The sequence below is a fragment of the Canis aureus genome, chromosome 2 (assembly GCF_053574225.1).
Source record: "Canis aureus isolate CA01 chromosome 2, VMU_Caureus_v.1.0, whole genome shotgun sequence".
Classification (NCBI taxonomy): Eukaryota; Metazoa; Chordata; class Mammalia; order Carnivora; family Canidae; genus Canis; species Canis aureus.
In genome coordinates, this window is record NC_135612.1 from 88,827,518 (window position 1) to 88,840,646 (window position 13,129).

Sequence of the window (13,129 nt, forward strand, 5' to 3'; positions counted from 1 at the left end):
ATGGTCCATAAGATTCCTTGACTAATGTCTCACTTCTCTCTGGGATGCCAGCTCCAAACAGGCAGGGCCTGGGTCCCATAAATTATTTCCTTTTCTAATTGCAAAAGCCTGACACAGTGTTTGACCCATCCGAAGTGGTCTACCAAAAAAAAAAAAAAGCGTTCTACAAATTAAACTCATGACTGAAGGTGCAGATCATTAAGGTAGGATCATCAGTGTAGTGATCTTTAGTCTATAAAATGAAAGGATTGGAAACTTCCTGTGATTTAAATAGTATAGACACTGTAAACCTCTTATGGAGATGCAAAATAGTACCATGAGTTTCTTATATCCTGAGATATATTAAATGAATGCCCAGGCATGCCCAGGAAGCTCAGGATGGTCAGAGCCCTAAATTAAAAATGTGTTAGGTAAACCCAAGCTTTTTTATCCAGAGGCATTTATTCTGGACTTTATTGCTCCATCGAAGAAACATATTTCTTGAAATGTTTGAGCTGTGAAGACCAGGTGGGTAAGTCAGGAATTCTCTGTCTTAGAGTTTCTTTTCAGGCCAGCTTTCCCCTTGAGAAGCTCCAAGCAGGGCTTTTGTGACTCTTCTGTTCTTCTAGGGTGGAGTGAAGGTCAGTCCAGAGAGCTATCCACAAAATTACAGACTTGGAGATAATAGAATCATGTTTATGAAAGAGAATAAAATCTAGAGGGCATTCTAGAATGTCAATATTTCCCTTAAAATAGACCTTTCAGATCATTTGACTCAGCATCCATTTCACATGTTAACTATCTACAACCTAGGGAAGATAAGCAATGAAGACAAGTCCTGTTGCATGTTGGGTGTGACAACATCAGAACTGGACCTCACACCCCAAAACCATTGATTATCAAACCTTCTACTCCATGATATATATAAATATACCAAAATATACATAGTAAGTGGATTTTTTTTTTCATTGTGATTGAATATATGCCTGTGAGTGGACTTGACTATAATTTTTTATCTTACAAAAACATTTTGGACAGTCATATTAAATCTAAAGCTAGCTTTCAGAACAATGTAATACTTTATCCTGCCAGGTTTATTCCTAAATTTTATGCAAAGTTCTACATGCAAATAACTTATAGAAGTAATATCAAGGCAAGGCTCCAATTTGCTATATTTTCCCTTAATTGAGGGTGACCCAGCAGCCAATTTTCATTTCAGTGAGCAGCTCATAGATGCAATTAGTTGTATGTGTAATGAGGAATAGTGAGGTCAGCAATTTTGGCCCATTAAGTGGACCACTGAATAACAGAGAATTTTAACCCCAGTTGGCCAATAGAGGAAGCTTTGTGCAAATATAATAATGACATGACACATAGTTTCATGTTCAACTTGGAGCCATGGTTTATTAACATTTTCTGGAAACCTCCCATATATTTCTAGAATTTGAAAGAATAAGTTGTTGCTGAATTGATTTGTAACCAACTTGTATTAATTATATAGGTGATCTTAATGTGATTTATTGTGTGACAAGCTGCCTTAGAATTGATGACCTGTTATCCTTCTCGTGGACTCATGTACCAGAGCCACATACCAATATAGCTGTAAAGTAAGTCTTAAGTTTCATGGAGATGTGTAGGTTATCAGTTTTAGGATAAGCAGTTTTTATTTTTATTTTTTTAAAGATTTTATTTATTTATTCATGATAGTCACACACAGAGAGACAGAGAGGCAGAGACACAGGTAGAGAGAAACAAGCTCCATGCAGGGAGCCCGATGTGGGATTCGATCCCGGGTCTCCAGGATCGCGCCCTGGGCCAAAGGCAGGCGCCAAACCGCTGCGCCACCCAGGGATCCCTAAGCAGTTTTTAAATGTCTGTAGATTTCTGGGATCCCTGGGTGGCGCAGCGGTTTGGCGCCTGCCTTTGGCCCAGGGTGCGATTCTGGACCCAGGATCGAGTCCCACGTCGGACTCCCGGTGCATGGAGCCTGCTTCTCCCTCTGCCTGTGTCTCTGCCTCTCTCTCTCTCTCTCTCTGTGACTATCATAAATAAATAAAAATTAAAAAAATAAAAAAAATAAAATAAAAATAAAAATAAAATAAATGTCTGTAGATTTCTATTCCTCTTTGTAGAAAAATACTTTAGCCTGTAAATTTGATATTTTTCATTTCCCCCCTTCAGATTCCAATTTTGATTTTTATTTTACTTTTTAAAATTTTATTAGTTTTACTTTTTAAAAAGATTTATCTATTTATTTTGAGAGAGCAAGAGAGAGAGACCACAAGTGGGAGTGGTGGCAGAGGGAGAAGGAGAGAGAATCTCAAGCAGACTCTGTGCTGAGCATGGAGCCTGTCACAGGGCTCCACTCCATGACCCTGAGATCATGACCTGAGCTGAAACCAAGAGTTGGCGATTAACTGACTACACCACCCAGGATCACTATTTTTTTTAATTTATTAATTTTTTTTTAGTAGGCTCCATGCCCAATGTGGGGCTTGGACTTATGACCCTGAGATCAGGAGTCCTGCATGCTCTACCAACTGAGCCAGCCAGGTGCCCCCCACCCCCAATTCTGATTTTTTAAAAAAATAGTTATTTGTTAAGTGTCTGTCTAACCCATTAGGTCATGAACTTCATGAGAAAAAGTACCACTGTACTTTTAAACTATGCATTTATTTATAGATGTGTCCCAATGCTAAGTAGACCCTGAAATATGACAGGTAGTCAGCGCATAGTTACTAAATGAATATGACTAAAATAAACAGAACCAGTCATCTTCATCATTTACATGTATTATAGAAGATCCTTCTATATAAAAGTAGTTGATGCAAAAGGAGTTGCTTTGCTGCTGGCCCTGGGGACAGTTTTTAACTACTGTTGTTTCAGTTTTCTAGATTTCTGAGCATGTAAGTGGCATTAATAAAAATAACTGCATATTACTATTGAAAGCTTCAGTTAATTCCAAATTCCAGCTGGTAAACCAGAAGGACACAATTTTTTTTTCGGGGAGTAGTAAATGAAGGTTATAAGGTTGAAAAAGCTCTACTTGACACTCCGTGATGTTTCACAATGTGACACACGTATTTTGTTTTAGCACCCCAAATTCTGTGTGTCCCTACCTAGAAAATATTCACCCGTTGCAGTTTCATTTGGAAGAGGTCAAAAGTATAATGTTTTGGTGACATTTAAGCATAATAAAAGCAGGGGAAAAGTCTCTTCTGAAATGTTCTTTTCTTGGACAAATCTGTCATTTGTCTCTCATTCTATATATCAAGACAACCAAGGTATAGTGTGATGTATTTATCAAGAAAGGAGAATCTCCTGAAAGGAAAGCAGCTTCATTCATAACCTACATTCTTAAGATATTCGTTAAATAGTGCTTAATTCTTAATACTGCTACCACTAGTTATAGAATACTTAACCCATGGCACACTTTGCATAGTGCTTTTTTCTGTGTATTGAACATAAGTTCATGATGTCCCAGGAGGTGGTGATATCACCATTATTTTATGGGTAAATGTTAGAGGTGAGCCATTAGCTCAGCTAGTAAATGCTAGAGTTGGGATCAAGCCCATGTCCCTCAAGACACCAAGTGTACACTGTTGGTGTTCTTCCTAACTGGGATGTGCTTCCTAAATGGTGAGGGCTTAGGATCAGTGTGGCTAGAAGGAGAAAATGTTCTGCTTCCCATATACCGCAAAAGAATCCTCTTTACAGGGGGGGACTTTGTGGTGGCAGATAGTGTAAAGATGTCATAGATGAAGCTTTTTAACTAGTAAGATGACAGGACAAAGGGTAAAAAATCTTGAACCCAGGCTGGGTGAACCACAAATTTAGATATGATTCCATCAACTTATGTTTTTTAGAGCTTTACTGAGGTGTAATTTAATACTATGAAATTCACCCATCATAAGTGTATTATTCAAATGATTCCTAATAGATTTATAGAGTAGTACAACCATTAATTAGTATAAGTTCAAAAGGCTGTATCCTCCTTTCTTCAGCCCACTGTGCTAGGGTAGGGAACATTCTCAAAGTGAGATTTTAATCTCTACCACTTAAGCCAGTGAAAGAATATTTTTAATTTGTCCTTTAACCTTCTCCATTAAGTTGTATTCATTCCTCTATTTTCAAGTAAAAATTCTAAATCTTTTCTTGGCTTTCTACATTTCAGATTTCAACATATTGTTTATTTCTGCATGGGATAGGGTTAGAATGGGCAAGAATGGTTGTATGTTTAGGAAGTAAGTGCTAGTGTGCTGAGAGAAAAAGTATTTTTCATCAGAAAATTCTGTAATTTAGTTTTATTTCTTATAACTGGGTGTTATATATGGTGTTATAAGCGTAGAAAAACATTTTAAAAGTCTTTAAAATTATAGATTTTTAAAGTGGCTGCAGACTAAAATAATCCTCTCTTCTGTTTTTGGATTCTGAAATATTATTCTTCAATAACATTTCTGTTGACATTTAGAGGGGCTAAATTTATTCATTTACTTTTTCACCATTATTTTTTCAAGGTTTGTTTATGTATGTATGTATGTATTTATTTATTTATGAGAGACAGAGTAAGAGACATAGGCAGAGGGAGAGGGAAGCAGGCTCCCTGCAGAGAATCCTATGTGGGACTTGATCCTGGGATCCAGGATCACGCTCTGAACCAAGGACAGATGCTCAGCCACTGAGCCACCCAGGGGTCACTCACCAATTGTTTGTTAAATGAATTCAACATCCAAGTCCCAGGATTAGTTGTTAGTGAGAATTAGAAACAAAAACAAAAAACAGCAAAACAGCCCCCCCCCCCCCGCCCCCGTGGCAGTCAGCTGAGCTGCCCTGGCTCTAACTGCAAACCCATGGTGTTCACCCATTGAATATATGCAATTGCACAGAATATGTACATGACACAAGGTCCTATATGATCATTATAGAGGAAGATAAAAGCATGACCAGTCCATAATCACGTCTGAACACAGACAAAACAGAGCCCAAACCACAGATCAACCTTGCTTCCCTCCCAGCTAACATGAGTGCTGTGGCTTCTTCACCAATGAAAGCTTTAGCTTCATGTTACCATTCTTGCCTCCTAATTTACCACTCTTGCCTTTAGTTTTTACTAAACAGTGAACATATCCATTCATAGAATGGCCTTACTTTCTAACAGCACCCAATCCAAAGTAAAATTATATTTTCTGGACCCTTCTGTGAAAGCACATACCCTATAACAAGCCTCCCTCGGCACCGTCTGTGGGATGCCCACCCCCATACCTCCACCTTGTTGCCACCTTCCTTGTTGTGGTGAGATAATAAGCTCTACCTTACTCAACTACTGATCTGTCCCTGATGGTCTTTGGCTGGAGGCTATCTACATTAACACTGGAGGTAAAACAGATGTTGTCTCAGCTCAGCTTGAGCTTTCATTCTTGTCAGAGAGACAGACGTTAATGACATAATTTACTAGTTAGTGGATAACTACCTGTGAAATCCGTGCTTTGTGGAAAAGAATTAAGCTGTGAATATGTGCAGCAAGAGTCTGGAAGCTTCACTGCAGAAATGTCTCTTGAGCTGAGAGGTGAAAAGAGTTAATAAGGGAACGGTGTGAAGGGCCAAGGGAAAGGACATGAGACTGGAGAAAATGTGGTGCCCTGGAAGACCAGAGAGACGACCAGGAGGAATAGAGGGCAAGAAGGAATTATGGGGGCTGAGGTGGGTTGTTAGAGGTTCTGGATGTTGGATATTTTCATATATATGTATATATTATTTTTTTTCCCAAAGAGCAGAAGGGGACCATTGAAGGTCTAAGGAGGATAATGATGTTACCATATCATGGTACATTGTGCAAAGATTTTTGGATGTTGGGTGGAGAAGATATTGGTGAGGATTCACAGTGGATGTGGGGAAACTGTGTAGGAAGCTTATTCAGGTCAGAAATGAGGAAAGCATGGATTGCAGCAGAGAAAGTAGAGGTGGAGGGATGTAGATCATTTGGGATACATTTTATTGTAAAATTAAATGGATGGGGTAATGGGTTCTGAGCAAGGTAATAGGGGAGAGGGGAGATGTGGCTTGAGCAACTAAAGAGATGGTAGTGTCATTGATTGGTTTGATGAATGTATTACATATCCTGACTTCATTAAAGTCACCGGACTACTACTAAGTATCGGAGCTAACACTCACATCTTCTGTTTTCTTTCTTTTACATTCAGCCCTTTTTTGTATTATAAAGTGAAATATAAGGGAAGACATGGAACCAGAAGAATTTCAGAATAGGTTCAGGGATGGGAGTACAGCAAGCTGAGACCCTATCTTGAAATAGGGTGAATGGCATCATGTGGTAATAATCATTTTTGAAACGGTTTTTAAATTCCAAGATCAATCATTTAAAGCTGATTCAAATTTTCATGACCAGAAAGGTGGTTTTCTAGGACTGGAGGTGGAGGTAGGATGTCGGGGAGAGAATGAGGTTGAGGGAATGGATTATATGTATGAAAATCATCTTTATCTTAGATGATGATACCCAATTTGAATTGGGTCTTTCTTTTTTATTTTTATTAATGAATCATTCTTCCATCCATCACTCAACTATTATCTCCATTTAAAAACATTTTCAGAGAGTGATTAATTCCCATGTCCTCTGCTGGAAGTAGAAGATAAACAACAGTGAGTAATTGTTATGTAATGTAGAATATGGTCCAGGGGTCAGGAAACCTAGTTTTGGTCCTAGCTCTGTTTCTGTTTTTACATAGGTTTCTTTAAATAATTTATTCTTCATCTTATTGGCAATATGGTACTATAAAAACTATATCTTTATTGTTTCATAAGTATCAACTTTTGATTGAGGAAACAAAAACAACAACAAAAAGATGTCTCCCAAACTGATGCATAATATCAGGAAGACAGTAATATCCTATGAGCTTTGATTTCTTATAAAATGGGGAAAATACTACTGCTTACCTAAGGTTTCAGGATAAATAAATGACCTAAGGCATCTACTAAATACTGAACATTCCAAATAATAAATACTAGTGATACTAAATATTGAAACACTAAAAAACTCAAATATTTGTTATTGAAGGAAGTCTTTTTTTTTTTTTTTTTTTTTAAAGAAAATGTGTGTAAGGGGAGGGAAAGGGCGGAGGGAGAGGAAGAGAGAATCTTAAGCAGATTCCATGCTCAGCAGAAGCCCCTCACAGGCCTTGATCTCAGGAACTTGAGATCATGACCCGAGCTGAAATCAAGAGATGGTCCATTAACTGAATAAGCACCCAGACATCCCAAAAGTCATGCATCTTAGCATTTCTGACCCACTGGACAAATATGTAATTTTGATTTGTAAAACAGGTGTCTCTAAGTCTTAGTAGCATAGGATTAAGAAAAAATAGAGTAACAGTAATGTCCACTTTGATTAGACATTTTCTATTTCAGGAAAAACTTCAGGAACTCCACCTCTTCTGTACCTTACTCATCCCATCTAAAATAATTTTTTGATTAATTAAATTCTGCTTATGTTCTCTATCCTTTTCCTACTTTTTTTTTTTTTTAATGATTTCTGCCTGTATAGTTTTTCAAAGTGGTGTCTCATCATTGCTGCCTCTGAGAGAGTGCTTCTTCCTGGTCCAGTATTTATATCCTGGTTTCATTCAGCGAATAAAAATAAGACAAAACCAAACCAACCCCCCCCCCCCAAACCTTCATGGTAATTATCACCACTTCCCAACCAGTGCTTATTATAGGCAGGTGCACTTTATCATTTGTGTCCCAAAGTAGTGTTGCTTTGGCCACAATGTCTTCATAGTGGCCTAAAGCATTCCATGGTGCAGTTTCTAGAACCACCATTTTAATCTCTGGCCCCTTCTCTCTTTCATTCCAGGTACAAAATAAAAAGCAAACTCTTGGGAAATAGTAGGCAGTCACTGCTCTCATTTTCAAGTCAGCTTAAAACCCACTGGTCTTATCTACTACTGACCTATTACTTATCTAGGACTTACCTACTGTTGTACATTTATCTACCCGTTTTAGAGTTTTTTTCTCTTTTCCCCCTTAATTACATATATTCATTTTTTCATAAACTAGAAAAAGTCCACATGTCAAAACACCTTCTATTACCAATATAATGGTAAAGTGCTTTGGACACGAGGCTGTGACAATCTCTGTTAGAATATAGCTTCTTCTACTTACTAGTTAAGTCATATGAGGAAAGTATATACAATTCTATGACTTCAGCTTTCTGAAAAATGGACATAATGCATCACTGAATTTTTCTGAGAAATAATGAGAGGATATCCTGGAAAGAATCTTGCACTGTGTCTTGCAAAGTTCCTAATTTAGAGAATGAATGCAATGGAAGTGGTTGCCCCAGGTTGACGAGAGAAAGCAGGAGAGCTTTCTCATGAGAAATGTTGGCAAATGTTATTATTGAAATTCCTCTTAGAAGCCATAGTACGCTTGATTACCTGAGGCATTAGGGGGACAGTTTATGTTCTCCATCACACCATTGCATGTTATGTTTGGCAGTATATTGCATTTTGCTATATTTTCAATTTATTTTGGGAAAGAGTTTGTATGAGGAGTTCTATAATAAAGTAAGCAATATTGAATTTTTTCTTCAATTCCTTTAGGCCTTGTTTTATTATTGGCTTTTTTTCCCAGATCATCATGTGAACAATGATGAGAGTAAGAACCATTTATTGAGAATAGAATTCAGATGTCTGGGTTGTAGGCTGTTGTCTCAAGGCAAAGAATTAATTTATTTCTTTTCATTGTAAACTTCTATTTTGTTTGAAAGTATGTTGCCTTGGGAGTCACTGTTTTATTGTGTATGGATGTGTGTTTCTTTAGAAATGATATGATCACAATGTTAATTGAGCTGGTCTGGTCCATCTTGTAATCCCTTCTTTGACCAAAAAGGGGAAAAAAGGGTGATAAAAGACCATTTGGTAAACATTGTTAAAACAAATCTAACACTAGTAAATTGAAGATTATACATAAGAAATGAGATGCAGCAACTCTCTTGTGATTATAGTTGAAAACTGTAAAAACGAAACCAAATACCACTAATTAGAATATTAGAGCTTAGCCAAAATTTCTGTTGGTCTTGAACTTGTATAGTAACCATCCTGATTCAATTGATCTCCTCTTTGCTGACTTAATTTTTTAAGGAGCTGTAGGAAGAACACTTTTAAGAGAAGGAACTCATTTCTAGTTATGGGACTGGAAGAAGTTCAAGAGCTTTCTCTTAACTCAGCAGTCAAAATTTTGTGCTTTATGTAGAGACTATTTTAAAGGAGAATTTTTGTCCAAAATTAAGTAGAGAAAAGAGAAAGACTATATTCCATACAGAATTTTTGTGTTTTACGACAAAATAGTCAAAAACACTGGATGACATAGGTAAAGCATCTTTTGAAAAGCATTCCTTAGGCTGGCAAGAATGCAGGGGAGAGTGTCAGAGGCCAAAAGTAAAAAAGAAGCCAAAATCCAGAGATGAAATAATGCACAACTAAAGCTGCTGTCTGTCTCATGATATCTTCTGATCATGGATATCTGTGAACCTCTGTTTTGATGGCAATAGGGTCATAAGGAACAGGAACAAAACTCAGAACCTCTGCTAGGCAGGGCATGTGACAATATTTTCCGTGTATACACACACACATAAAGCTGTGGGACCTTCAAGGTATGCAGAGAACAGGCTTCAAGAAAAGTTATTTGTCTTAAAATTTTGCAATGAATAAAGGAAAAAAAATAAATTTCCCTTTGGAATTTGTAATCATATTTCAGCCCTCCGATGGTTTAACAGGTCAAATCTATAGTAATTGTGGGTCCTGATGAATCTCAAGACTAATACTTATCTTTCCCAAGATACTTCAAGAAGCTCAACTCTCATTAAAAAAAAAAACCTAAAGGAGTCCAGGAGACAGTCTCGGGGTGCCAGATAGGACTGCCTCTCCCCGGTCTCCTCTTGCCTTATTGTCACAGGCAAGAATGAGGAGATTCTGTGGTGGCATTCATTGTGTTTAAGCCAGAGCCATAGCAACTCAGATGTCCCGAGTCATTCCTCATCCAGTGTAGGCTACATGGGCGGAGATGTTCTTCCCCTACAGCACTCTCCTCTCTTGGTTTTATTTTGCACTTAATACCATCTGATATACATGTTGCTTCTATATTTATATGTTGTCCTTACTGAAATCTCTGTTTCAAGAGGGCTGTGTTTAGTGTCTTTCCATCACTGTGTTATCATGGGTGTTTAGAATAGTGCCTGATACATAGGAGGTTTTCAATAAATATTTTCTAAATGAGTTAAGAGTAGAATTTATAGAAATCAAATATATAATAGTTGAAAATAAAAGTATAAAGGTGAATCTACATTGCACATTCGATACAATTAAAGAGAGTATTAACAATCAGGGTGGAAAAAACTGAGCAAATTGTCCAGACCAGTACAGAAAGACAACAGAATGGAGAACATGAAAGATAAGAAATGGAAGGATAGACTAAGAGAATCTAAACATGTCTGTTTAAGTAGAGAGTGTCTACATTTGAAAAGAAGGGGAGAGTTTTCTTTCCTTATTAGTTCAATACTAAATTATTAGTTAAACATTCTGAATTATAATAGATATAAGTCAAAAGGGGCTTTCAACACACATTTTTTACTTGACAATAATATTATTAATGATTACTTCTATTTATTATTTATTTTTGACTCTATTTCTTTTCTGTAGTTATTTAAAAGTCTAAATGATTCAGCTCTCCCTATCTTTGTTATAAGTTTGTAACATTCTGTAAATATTTTAGGCATAGACATATAATCTGTCACATGCTATTCTTTGTTCTCTTAAAACCTGTACAATATATACCAGATCATCATATTGTACACTTTAAATATATACAATCATATTTATCAATTAATAAAGTTAAAAAAAGTCAAACCCATTCTTAGCTGATGGTCTATGCAAAAGCAGTCCATGGGCTAGAATTGAGCAGACACTATAATTTGCTGATCCCTGTCTTAGGAGGTGAGGTCAGAGACAAGTTGGTATATAGTCGAAGTCCATGGACACCACTGGTCACTGCCTTCTTGAGAATAGAAGACCTACTTCCTTCATCTCTTCTATATCTAGATGATTGACAAATTGACCTCCAATTACAACTTGTTCTCATTTGGAGTCCTAAGAATGTGTGTGTGTGTGTGTGTGTGTGTGTGTGTGTGTGAGAGGGAGAGACTTATATAAATATTGTGTGTTTGTGTGTGTGTGTGCTACTAACATGAATATCACAAAGTAGCAGACATGCAAAATTTTCCATGACTTAAAACAGGATAGAAAGACTTTAAGAATATCCCATCCTTCAATTTCTTTTCCTTGTAACTTTACATCATCAGTATCTTGGTAATGACATGATCTAAGGCTTTTAGTACCAAATTTTCAAAGTTACATCATATCAAGCAGAATTTTCTTCAGTGATAGAAGATGGCTGTGGCAAGGGAAATGACTCCTCAGACTTTGAGACAGGGCTTTCCAATCCTGGTACAAGTTCCCATAGAAATTTGTTCTGGCATCTCTTACAGCTCTTAGAATTGCATTTTTATTATTTGCTAAAATGTTTGTCTTTCCTCACAGGAAGTTTCTAGATGATACATACTCTCTTATTCAGCATTATATTCTGAGGTCTTGTTTGGGATGTGTATGTGTGTGTGTTAATAAAGAAATTAATAGGTGTTATAATGTTTAGGAAAGGAAAGAATAGGAACAAAGCAACCAGGGAAATCATGGGATTGTGTATTTGGAGAAACCTTATTTTCCTGTGTATATGGCTTTGGATTCATGTTCCTTGACTTTGGTAGATATTAATTCATGCAACGTAATACAAATACAGCATATATTTTCTTATTTTATTTTATTTTATTTTATTTTATTTTATTTTTTATTTGTATTAAATTAGTCAACATATAGTACATCATTAGTTCCAGATGTAGTCTTCAGTGATTCATCAATTGCATAGAACACCCAGTGCTCATCACATCACGTGCCCTCCTTAATGCCCATCACCCAGGTACCCCATCCCCCCACTCCCCTCCTCTCCAGCAATCCTCAGTTTGTTTCCTAGAGTTAAGAGTCTCTCATGGTTTGTCTCCTGATGGGTCAGCATATTTTTTGTCATGGGCTAGATAGTAAATATTTTTGAATTTGTGGCCATAATGTCTCTATCACAACTGGCTTGGGAAGATGAAAGCAAATATAGACAATACAGAAATGAATATGTGTGGCTACATTCCAATACACTTTATTTTCAAAAGGGTGTCAAATTTTGCCCATAAATTGTATTTGCTAATTTCTGTCATATAAACAGGGAAGGGAGGTCACTCACTCACTTCTGTGACATGGTTGATATTTGACGTACAAGTCATAGTCACAATTCCAGAGTTCAGGAGTTTTCTTCGATGGTGTTCTGCCTAGACATTGAATTATGCCTTATGCCTTCTCCAGTTCCCAACCTTTCTTTTATTAGGTCTGTATCATCCAGCAAACATTTACTTTCCTATTTTAACATGTTCAAGTCAAGATCCACCCCTTTACTAGGAGATGCCAAGGAATCTGAGAGTTCATACTGAAGTGGGTACTCATATGATTTGTTAGCCACTGCCTTTGCCTTCCTCCTACAATCATATACCTTTTAACTCTAGCAACAATACTTTTAAACAGTGTTAGTATCAAAGATTATCGAAACAAATAAAATACTGATTAGTATTTGCAGAAGTCTTGCAGTTTTAGTAATCTATAGAGAAACCTTTAAGGGTGTGGAGTTTGGAGTTACCCATACCTGCATTCAATTCCTGGCTCTGCCACTTAATAGAAATAAGACCTTGACCACGTTCCTTCTCCTTTACAAAGTTCAGTTACTCCATGATTCTTGGAAAGTGCTCAGCAAGTGCCTGGTATGTAAGAAGAGCCCAGTAAATGTCACCTATGATCATTACCAGTGGTATATTGTCAAAGTACTAAATGGACTAACCTTGGTATGTTCATGCCTCCAAGAATATAACAGTTTGAAATGATAGTTGTTTTTTTTTTTTTTTTTTTTTTTTCTGGATGGATTGTTATATAAAATCAATCTTCAAGGAAAATGTCAGCTTATAGTCAACTAATTAAAAATTCCTGATCAT

At 36.8% G+C, this 13,129-nt stretch overlaps 1 protein-coding gene and 1 long non-coding RNA gene across 4 annotated transcripts in view; one reads left to right on the top strand and one right to left on the bottom strand.

The window, feature by feature from the left end:
- KCNIP4 (potassium voltage-gated channel interacting protein 4) overlaps positions 1 to 13,129 on the top strand; it is a 1,117,936-nt gene that overhangs the window by 133,460 nt on the left and 971,347 nt on the right. The window lies entirely within an intron of this gene.
- Positions 1 to 13,129, bottom strand: part of LOC144303271 (uncharacterized) — a 28,302-nt gene that overhangs the window by 3,281 nt on the left and 11,892 nt on the right. The gene's annotated exons all lie outside the window — the stretch shown is intronic.